Here is an 11,862-nt window from a genome sequence, read left to right on the forward strand (position 1 = left end):
ACTTGCACTAAGTGCAGCCATTGCATGTCCAAACTCTTGAAAATCACTAGAAAAAGAAGATGCAACACTTGCTGATTGCTTATTTGATATTACAGATTTTGGCAGATTAAATGGGTTAGAGTGTTTCCCGGCGGTGGACCGTTTAGAACGCCGTAATTCGGGCATGTCATGAGAAACCTGTGGGGTACTTTGTTCAGTATCCTTACCTGAATAATCCCCTTCAGTCGTTTCACTCATCTTATCCATACCATCCAGAAATTCACTTGCACTGTGAATAATTTCTCATGTTTTCTGATGTGATTACGAATCTGATTCGGATTCTTCTGCAATATCTTCCTCATCATGAGCAACAATTTCTCCTGTATCAAATATTTCCTTCCGGTGCAAAACCTTTGTTTGTCCACAATGGTCAGCTGGTCTTACCTTGTAAACATTTTCTTGTAACCTTTCTATGACAACATATGGAAGTGCCTTCCAGACATCTTGAATTTTATTCCGGCCTTGCACATGGTTTTTCAAAAGAACTTTTGCACCTACCTGTATTGCAGAAGGCGTAGAATTCTTGTCGTGTAACTCGCGTCGTCTTTCAGCACCTTTCTTTGGATTTTGTAATGCTTCAGTAAGTGCTTTGTTGAGTCGCTTCTTGTGTGAATCTAGCCATTCGTTGACGCCTGTGGCATTACTGTCATGATTGATGCCCAGTAAATGATCAATTGGTAGTCTTGGTTCTCTACCGAAAAGAAGATAAAAAGGAGACAACCCAGTAGTTGCATGTGGAGTTGCGTTATATACATATACAATTTCTGGTAAATATGTTGTCCATTTCTTCTTCCTTTCTGTATCCAGTGTCCTTAACCGATCATGCAATGTACGATTAAATCGTTCACATTGTGAGTTTCCTTCAGATGATAAGGAGTACACCTGGACTTCTTGATGTTGTACAACTTGCATAACTCTTTGACCACTTCGCCCTCGAAATTCCTACCTTGGTCACTGTGTAAGCGATTGGGAATTCCAAATTTGTGGAACCAATTGTACACCAAATTTTTAGCAACTGTTGAAGCCTTCTGATTTTTTGTTGGAATGGCTTGTGTAAATTTCGTGAAAACATCTGTCAAAACCAATACATTTTCGTAACCATCTGACGATTTTTCTAAAAGTGTGTAATCCATTGCTAGAATTTCTAATGAGTGTTTAGCAATCAAATTCCCCATTGGTGGTCTGATAGTAGGAATAGGTACTTTTGCGATCATACATCTCTCACATTTTTCAATCCATCTAATAACATCACCTTGCATTCCTGGCAAATAGCATCTTCTTTTGGTGAAGGCCAATGTTCTCTCTCGACCTTGATGACCAGAACAATCATGTAAGGACTCCAAAACTTGTTGTTTCAAACAGTCAGGTAGAACAACCTGCAAATACTCTCCATCCAAATCTTTACTGGTCATGAACAAGACACCTTCTTTCACCTGCAAAAAATAATATTTCCTTAGAAGTTTCCTTACCTTTTTATTTTCCTTAGAAATTTGTCGAGATGTTGGTTTATGCCCAGAATCTAACCAATTGAATACTTTAGAGATATTTCGATCATCTCTCTGTAGTTTCTCCAAATCTGGCATACTATACTCTGGAAAAGTTGGTGATAATACTGCTGACTCCTCAACATCCTCGTCATTTGTGATGATCTGACAATCTGTGATAATGCCTTGCAGAGACACTGACTTGGAAACATATGATAGAATTTCTTCCGAGTTACTCTGACAGTGCATTCTGCTTAAACTGTCAGCATTTTGGTTCAATTTGCCTGATCTATACTTTATTGTGAAATTAAATTGAGCCAACTCTGAAGCCCATCTTAACTCAGTCGCACCCAATTTTGCTGTCTTAAGATAGCTCAGAGGATTATTGTCGGTATAAACGACAAAGTCATTCCCTAAAAGATAATCTCTGAATTTGTCCGTTATCGCCCATTTCAGTGCTAGTAACTCAAGTTTCATTGAGTTATAATTTGACATGTTTTTCTCACCTGGTTTGAGACTTCTGGAAGCATAAGCAATCACTACGCGCTGATCTTGTTGCTGGCTCAAAACTGCTCCAAGTCCGTTTAAGCTGGCATCCATTTCAAGAATGAATGGAGTCTCAAAGTTTGGAAAACCTAAAACTGTAGTACTTGTAAGACATGTTTTGAGTCTTCCAAAAGCAGTATCGCAGTCGGCATTCCATCTAACACTGGAAGGTACCTGTTTTGTAACTAGTTTCCTACCTTTGGTTTTCTTCTCTTGTTTTGTCAACACTGCATGTAGAGGCGCTGCTATCTGACTAAACCCCTTAATAAATTTTCTGTAGTACCCGGCTAGACCAAGAAAAGACCGCAATTCCTTTTCTGATTTAGGCGCTTTCCAGTCATTAATAACAGCAATTTTCTCTGGGTCGACTTTCACTCCCATTTCACTTACAACATGACCAAGATATCTAACCTCTTTTTCAAAAAAAGTACACTTAGAAGGCTTGATTTTTAACCCATTATCCCTCAGTCTGTTGAAAATAAATTCTAAATGATCTGCAAAAGATTTTGAAAATACGAGAATGTCATCCAAGTAAAGAAGAAGTATTTCAAAATTCTTATCACCTAGACAAGCTTCCATTAATCTTTGGAAAGTACTCGGACTATTGCAAAGACCAAATGGCATGCGCACAAATTCATATAAACCAAGAGGTCCAACTCGAAATGCTGTTTTATGACAATCTCTCTCGTCCATCTTAACTTGATAGAAACCTTGTGCCAAATCCAAAGTTGAAAAGTATTTCGCGCCATGAAGAGCATCTAAAGCCTCTTCAATTATCGGTATTGGAAATGCATCTTTGATTGTTTTAAGATTAAGCTGTCTATAATCTACGCAAAGGCGCAAAGAGTTATCTCGCTTCCGCACCAATACCGCCGCAGCACCGTAAGGACTTGTGCTAGGTCGAATTATACCTTACTGCAATAGTTTCTGAATATGAGACTTCACTTCTTCCATCTGATTTGGAGGAATTCTTCTATGGGGTAGTTTTACTGGAACATTGTCAGTCGTCAATATTCTGTGCTGTACAGTATCTGAAAATCCTAGATCATCAGTATCCTTACAGAAAATATCCTGATGTTGACCAATAACTGATACCTACATGTCTCTTTCATTGTCAGACAAGCATGTACCAATGTTTACGTCTACACCATGGATTTTTACAGAATTCTTTGTGGAAGTTACTTCATCTCTTACATCGGCCTTTTGTTTGCATTCTAGCTGTACTTTTCCTATGCATACTTGTATTTCCTGACTACTCACCTGTATGTCCACTTCACAATCTTAGTGAGGGGAATACTCAACCTCTGTTCGACATAATATACCTACCCTTGTTTTTGGATTAAGCCATGCATCATCATCACCAATGTTAACTACTCTGAACGGAATAATACCGTTTTCGACATTTGCATATGTGTCAATTACAATAATATTTCTGTGGAGAGAACCGTGATCTCCATATACTGCTTGTACAAGAGCACTATAGTTCTTGGAACTTTGGCGTGTAGTACCCATATCAACTTTCATGGTTCTAGATGGGATTTTGACCGGATTTTGACCTGCAACCTTGACAAAACTTAATTTTTCAGAGTCATCAACTGGAGATACACTCATTTCAAACACAGACAGAGTATTAAGTAAATGATCATTTTTGCCTGTAATCGAAATAAGGTTCTGATCTACTTGTTCCCTAAGCATATGGAAGAAATTACTTCCCAATACGCCAGGAACACGCATTTTTCTATCTTTACCAAAATTATCAACAGGATCCTTTACAACTAGTATTCCAACATTTGGAATGGAATAATGAGCAGTGTCTATATCTACCTCTATGTAAACAATGTATGGAATTGGTAGATGATTGGCGCCAGACACTCTCATCCATTTGGTTACATCTATTAATTTTGGCTCTGATTTCAACAAATCTCGGAAGTAAGACTCGTTGATTGTAGAAACTTGTGAACCAATGTCAATTAGACACGATATTGGCTTACATTCTATGTTGACTGTTACCACCGGACATTTCCCAATAGCTTTCTCAATGATATGCTGGTCAATTGAGTCATTAAGCCCATCGTCCGCTGGTTGATTCTCTACAACGGACGCTTCTCGTTTAAAGGATTGGTATTTGAACTTTTTGACATACCTTTCCCCTGAAAAGTTTTATCATCTTGTAACTGAGTACTACATTCGGGTGCTCTGTGCCCCTTTCCACCGCAACGGTAACATGTTAAATGAAATTGCTTAATTTTAGGAAGCTGTTTTCCTTTGACAGTTTTTGCATCAGAATCGGATTTACTTTTCACGACCTGATCAGACAATTTTTGCAATTGTTTTTGATTTTCTTCAATTTGTTTCTGTTGTACTTTAGGAATGTTCATAAGATCAAGTAATTGACTATCATCTTGTGATGTTAAAACTCTAGATTTGATACTATCTTGTGTGTATATTTCATTCGCAGAGTATTTGCTCAGTGGTTCAGCTCTATAATCTTCAGACCACTGTAACACTGTCTGTCTAAACTCACCAAATGACATAGACTTCCTTTCAAAAGAAAACCGTCTGATCTCTCTCCGGAGAGACGAATCGCGAATGCCTCAATAAAACGTTCTTTCAACAACTCATCGAAATCGGTGACTACATTTTCGTCTTTCGTGATAATCTGTTCAACTAATTTCATAAGTGCCAAAGAATAATTTTGTAAAGATTCACCATATCTTTGATCGCGTTGATAAAACTGTTGTTGCAGAGCGCCAAGAGTTTCTGTGCTTACAAATACATCTCTGATTATTTTCAAAATTTTCTCTGACGTATCCCTTTCTACAGTGGGGCGTAATCTTATCTCAAATTTAGCCTGTCCACCCAAATTATCCATTAAAAAATATATTCTAGCATTTTCATCATGAATAATTCGAAGATGTTAATCTGCATCTTGTAACCACTCTGATACATCTGGGTCATTCTCTTTCATTGGTCTTCCATTCAACTTTGCAATATGTTTCTCTCTCGCAACATAAACAGTTTTATTTCCTTTCATTCGACTCTCAACACTCGTTCCCTTTTTTTCGTTTATATTTCTTTCTGTTAACAATTGTTCTTGAAGTCTGAACAGTTCGTGCTCTAAATGTCCTGATTTTTGTCTTTCATTGTGAAGCTACTCCTTAATTTCTTTCTTTGTAGTCATAATTCACACTCTACTAAGTTCACATTAATGATAAAGTATCTGTATCTGCTACACAGAGTCTGTATACCTGTACATTAATGGCGAATTACAAAAATGTTAGTTTGTATCACCTCTCTTTGGCGTTGCTTTTTTTCACGAGTTGTATCAAGTTTCTGAGGTATCTTTCTATCTGCCGTCCTCTTCAGTTTTCTAACTGCAGAGCTTCCATATTGAACTTTCCTCTATGTTTGAAAGAACAAGGTACGATTGTATACATAAAAAGGCCCAAAAATGTTCTCTCTATAAAATGTGTCTGGAATTAACCTTAATCAGCGTTTTAAGAAAGTAAAATATATGCCAGGTATACTATATCAACAAAATCAGAATGATATTCCTAATTGGATAGCATATGACATCATGATTAAGACATTTCCCGCCTTTTTTTTTCAAAATAAGCTTGAAAACTATCAAATGTCATACAGATTATTGCTCAGGAAAAGATGTGCGCATTTGTCGAGCAAAATGAAAATGATATATATTGTGTATTATTTTAAGATGAAAAACATACTTGAACATGAATTTGCTCGACGCATGCGCTGTATGTTTTCTGAGAAGAAAACCACCTAAATTTGTGGATATTTTCATTGAAAATGGCATTTTTGCAATTTTATGCCAACTTCTTGCTCTCATCATATGACACACATCATTTTACTGATCAAACTGAGCGGAATTTGGGTTTGCTAATCCATTCCTTATTTGAATGCCAGAGTTTAAGCTCCAAGTAAAATCATCGATATTTTGGGCCAAATGACTTTAGAAACTGTACCTACTTCTTTGGTAGGCACACCTAAATATCATAGTTCACTGCCAATGACAACTTATACCGAAAATATCCTGATTAAGCATAGCCCATCTGATTTCGAAATGTCCACGACGCCACTTTATGACAAAGATTTTGGTTCAATGTCACTATTTTTATTATATATACAAATTGGCAATGAGCTATTACAAGGAAAAGAAATAAAACACAATAAATATTGTTTCTTTCCAAAAATATACAACATATCAAATACTCAGTCAACAAAGACATTGTCATGAATATTATGGAAAAAATAAACACAAATACATCAATAACATACCCCAATTGTATGGCAGTGCCACACCCAATTAAACCCGTCTCACCGGAACAAAGAGGTATTCTATTGTGAATAATAAAGAAAATTGTATAAACTCATTGTCGAAATTATTAAAGAAATGTTCCACTGCTTTAACGCATTAGAATTGTTATAACTATAAATGAACGTTAGCATATTTATGAAATTAATAAAATGCTAAATGTTACTATAGTAGAATTACATCTATTGATACTGATAATATTTATCCAAAATAAAATATCAAAACATTTTATAATTTGCTTACCAATATTAAAAATGTATTACCCCGAACTCTATTCGAACACCCAGTGAACTGTGTGAAGGGCGGTGCCAGAATGAAGAGCGTGCACATATAGTAAGTGAGTTATAAATAAGCCGACAAACCCGTTTTAATATTCCAAGTAATCAAACATAATTTATAAATTTCTTAATTACCTGGACTATTGTTATAAACACAAAATACTAATATTAAATTGTATCTGAAACTTAAATACATTATTTTGCATATTTTTTAATCTCAAAGAAAATGATTCGCAAGGACAGAACTCTATAAATAACTCAATCAATTACGGCGCGCAGTTCGCGATAAAAATCCGCAATACGATTTATGAGTCACATTTAAAAAAGACAAATATATTCCATTTAAATACACAGGAGTATCGGGGGTTTTAATCAAAGGTCATCGTAAAGGTTTTGTTAAATGAAAAATCATCATATATGACAGTCCCTGCATCGGCATTGCCATTCAGTAATTTAATGTCAGAACCACACTCTGCGAAAAATAAAGATTTTGATAACATTTATATTTCGCATTCTTTGTCTTGCTAAGTAACACTAATTAGAATACTTCCAACACCTTAAAGGTTTGTGTATCAATATCAACCCCAAATAAAAACGCTCTAACGCTTTGAAAACTAATTAAAAAAATAAATTACAATATTCATTTGCACCAATTCCACTTTTTTACTTAAAAAAAATAGTTATTCATTTTTTTTATCAGCGTATATTCTTTGTGATTCTTTGGAAGAAAAGGACGACGTTCGATTCTGTTGCAAGTAAGATTAAATCACGTTATAAAATGAAATATTGTGGTTATTTATTTGTGGGTGCGATGAACTAGGTGTTTATATCTTTTGTACCTTGTCAAAATGAAAATATCGTCGTAAGTATTGTTGCAAACCGTCTCTGTAATGGAATATTTACGTGCGCAATTAGTGTTATCCATTTCGCTCAGTGGTAGAACGTTCGCTTTGTGATCTGAAAACCACATATTCGGGCCCTGCTCATATCATGGCCTCGTCAAACCTCAGGCGTAAAACATATATCGTGATTTGTCCTACAGCCCTCGACATTTAGAGTGCTCGCGGATATGACCTTAAAAACAATGACGTATCGATAGGAGTGAATAATCCGAGACTCGACATAAATAAAATTGAAAACGGGACAGACACGGGCCCAGGAAGCTTCAATTGTTAGATTTTATGAGATAGGCAATATTTTAAAGAGTGTATATTTCACTTTGGTATATTTCAAGTAATTCCGTTGAATTTTCAGTTCATAGATATATACTGTTCATAAAATCTGGATAATGGATAGATAATTTGAAACCTTTGTCCATAAATTAAATACAAGACAAAAAGAGATGCAAGCATTGATATATCTATCTATCTATCTATCTATCTATCTATCAATCTATCTATGTATGTATGTATGTATGTATATGTATATACAATGCATAGTCTGTATACGTTGAGGAATTTTCATTTATGAATGGGTGAATTTCAGACTTTGGCTTTATTTTTTGACACCAGGACACGACGCAAAAACCTAAAAAGGTTGATGCGCACTGTCTTGTCTGTAAATGTTTTTAATTCTAATTGCTAACAAATTATGAATATATATATATATATATATATATATATATATATATATATATATATATATATAATAAAAAACAAATAAAAATAACATTTGTCAACTGATGTAGCATTTAAAACATGTTTGGTTTGTTGTATTAATGGTAATTATTTTTTTTATAGAGAGCAGGGCATTTTTAGATATAGGATGGGCGAGTTCAGCTTTGACGCGATACCTTTGAACAATATACAATTATGGACTGTCTAGGAAGGAGAGATCAGAAATTGTCAGGTTTTAGTAGGGTTATCACCCGAGGGCGGCTATGCGCCCGAGGGTGATAACCCTACTCAGACCTGATAATTTGTTATGTCTCCCTGCTAAACAGTCCATAATAGTTTTATTATCCTGAAGAATCTGAACGTTAAAAAAACTATCACACATTTGTTGAATTGCACCATGTATCTTTTTTATTTGAAACGTCAACAGATTCGTAATAACTTTCTCTGCAGAAAATTCTGATAATTTTTCAATAGTTTTCGAGGGGTGAACTCTCAACTACATACATTATTTTGTTTTACACTCAATTTCATACATTTATTAGATATATATATGTTAACGAAAGCAAAACATTGAGGTTTCAGGAAGTGAATGAGAGAAATCTTTCAATTGTGACGTCACAGTAGAATGATGTAAAAAAAACTTAACGTCAAACGTAAACATTTCGTAACGTATTTCAAGACAAAAACGTAAACATCAAGTGAAATGCAAAATTGCATTAGAATGGAAATATTTCCCCTCTTGATTGTTATTTGTGACCGTTAATGTTGACGCTGAAGTTTACAATTAACGATCCCGAATATTTTCAATTATTTTTAATAGAGCTTTCTCGCTTGTGCTATTGGAAGTTATCTTCTAAAGGGAGACAACACAGTTGTCACCGTGCGCATGAGGGAGACATCACGAATTGGCTCCCTCCACGTAACCAGCCCTCGACCAATGAAAGTGATTGTATTATTCTGAAGGATAATAATATCTGTTGTCGATTTGCGGTGTCCATTGTTTCCTGTCTCATTGAATTACCTGACCTTGGATAACTATAAAGTTATTTTGCGGGTATTTTGGCGCCCCCAGTTCCCAAATCGGTGCCTATACCCACCCTTTTGCGGTCACATCCTATTAGGGGGGTAATGGTTGTCCTAAAATACCCTATGGTCATCTGGGTGGCACAATTCCTAGTTTAGGTGCTAGGCGCCGTACATAGACCCCTATTGCATATATTCAAATAGGTAAAATAAGTTATATTTGGCGCCTCCGTGCCCCAAATCGGTGCCTATACCGATCCTTTTGAGATCAGATCCTATTAGGGGGGGGGGGGGGGCAATGCCCTAAAATGCACTGTGGTCACCTAAGTGGTATAGGTCTTAGTTTAGGCGCTAGGCGCCGTACCTAGACCACTATCGCATATAGTCAAATAGTGAAAATTAGGGTGTATTTGGCGCCCCCATGCTCCAAATCAGTGCCTATACTTACCCTTTTGAGGTCAGATTCTATTAGAGGGGTCATACTTTTTGGTTACCCTGGATGCTAATCTACTAATCAAATTGAATTGGCCTGAGGACCAGTGCAAGTTGAAATAGGCTTCCAGCCAACAAATTCAACAGCAATTTGCCTTGAAAATTAGCAAGAAAGGTACACTATTTTCTAAGACAGAATTTTTCATTTTAACACCAGAAATTCGTACATAAAATTCTTAGTATATTGAATAATTGTCTTTTTTTTCAATCGTTGAATATATAAAACATATTTAACAAGCACGTCATTTACATTTATTATGTCAAATTCCTTTGACCTCACAACTTTACAGTTTACAGAGAAAAGAACGTCTGCAAAATGTTGGACTTGGATATAATCAATAATGTATTTGTGAGCCCAGAGCAATGAATATATTGTGCAACATACTTAATTGTGAATATAATGTAAAACAAGTGCATGATTCACAACTCCTTTAAAGAATATGAAATAAAGAGTTGGACAAACACGGATGCCTGGCCATGCCAGTGGCGGGATCAGATGCCTAGGAAGATGAGGGGGTGGGATATGGGTAGTGCTTCATCTCCTCTAGATCCTTTACTTTTATTATTTTAAAAATTGACACCAGGATTCTAGTGAAATGTTTATTTGGCTTTTTTTCCAAGCCATCTGGGGAGGGGGTGGGATCGGGTGTATTTGAATATGGAATTTTGGTAACAAATTTCCTGTTTCAAAGTAGGAGAGACAGCATAGAACACGGTTTCAATTATAGCCCCCCCCCCCCCCCCCCCCCCCCCCGACCTCCTCCTCTCCCTGATCTGCAAATGAAAATTAGATGGGGTAAAATACATGTACTATGTAAGATTTAAAGTATACACTCATTATTTGATGAGAGCGACTACAGGATGATAAAGTAAGTTTCGATGTTGCCCATTCCACATTTCATCCGCTTTATGACATAGGCTTTTTGACAACTATCGACCGATCTAATTTCAAATTCAAACATCTAACAACAATGGATTTTGATTCAAATAAGCATTTAAACTTACATACGCTTCAATTGTTTTCGCAAAACAAAAGGCACGAACGTTTCCATTGGGGCCATTTTCTCTGATGAGTAAATCGATCGGTAATTAAATTCCGCCATGCATATGCAGAAATGAGTGCTAAATGATTCGTAGATTCTTTTGTATTTCTCTATTTATTATGATACTTGAGGTTACATGTAACATAGATGAACCAATGAATTGCATTAAATAATTCACAAGACGCAGACAGTATTGTCTACATGTACAGGTAGATGTATACATGTGAGCGGTACCACATGTACCTAAATGCCGACAAATTGTTTAGTCCTGGGGTAAAGATATTTTTTCAATTATTTATATTATTTACATTATCTCAGGATATAATACAAAAAATTTATTGGTACTCTCGCATGATAAAAAATCTGCAGGTTTTTTTTAGCCCTATGTTTGTTGTCGTTCAATATTTGGCTAAACTTTTTAAAAAAGTGGTGATACTCCGTCTTCCATCTCTATTTTGAATAGAATACACAGGTCTAGAAATGTATAATAACATTTCTTCCGACCAGAATCCATATATGCGGTACCGTGACATTTGTGAAACTCTGTCAGCTGTCAACGTAAACATGGCGTCGAAAATCACGCGCTTATGTCGTTACCTCATGTTTGATAAAAACACGTCCTAACGGCATTCATACAATTTTATTTAATCAAAATAAGACCCCAACCATTATAATTTATGGTTGTGTATTTTTAAAATATGACTTTAGTCAAAGTTACAACCAAAGTATCTCACGACAATCAATACATAAGTACGTTAGTTCGAGTTGCGGAGTGACTTTAAAAAATCACAATTTAATCTAAACAATATCCTTGTACCAATGGACTTCGAAGTCTAGGTTTCGCTACTTTTAAGGAATTGATAATGACTCCGACATTGAAGCAAAGTGAAAAAGTCTTAAATACACATTTTATGCTAATTTACATTAATTATACCCACACTCTTTACTGGTATCTAGGATAAAATCAGAAGGAAACATCCATTTTCGTATCTTCTATCTACACAG

Source organism: Ostrea edulis, chromosome 8 (assembly GCF_947568905.1).
Source record: "Ostrea edulis chromosome 8, xbOstEdul1.1, whole genome shotgun sequence".
Lineage (NCBI taxonomy): Eukaryota > Metazoa > Mollusca > Bivalvia > Ostreida > Ostreidae > Ostrea > Ostrea edulis.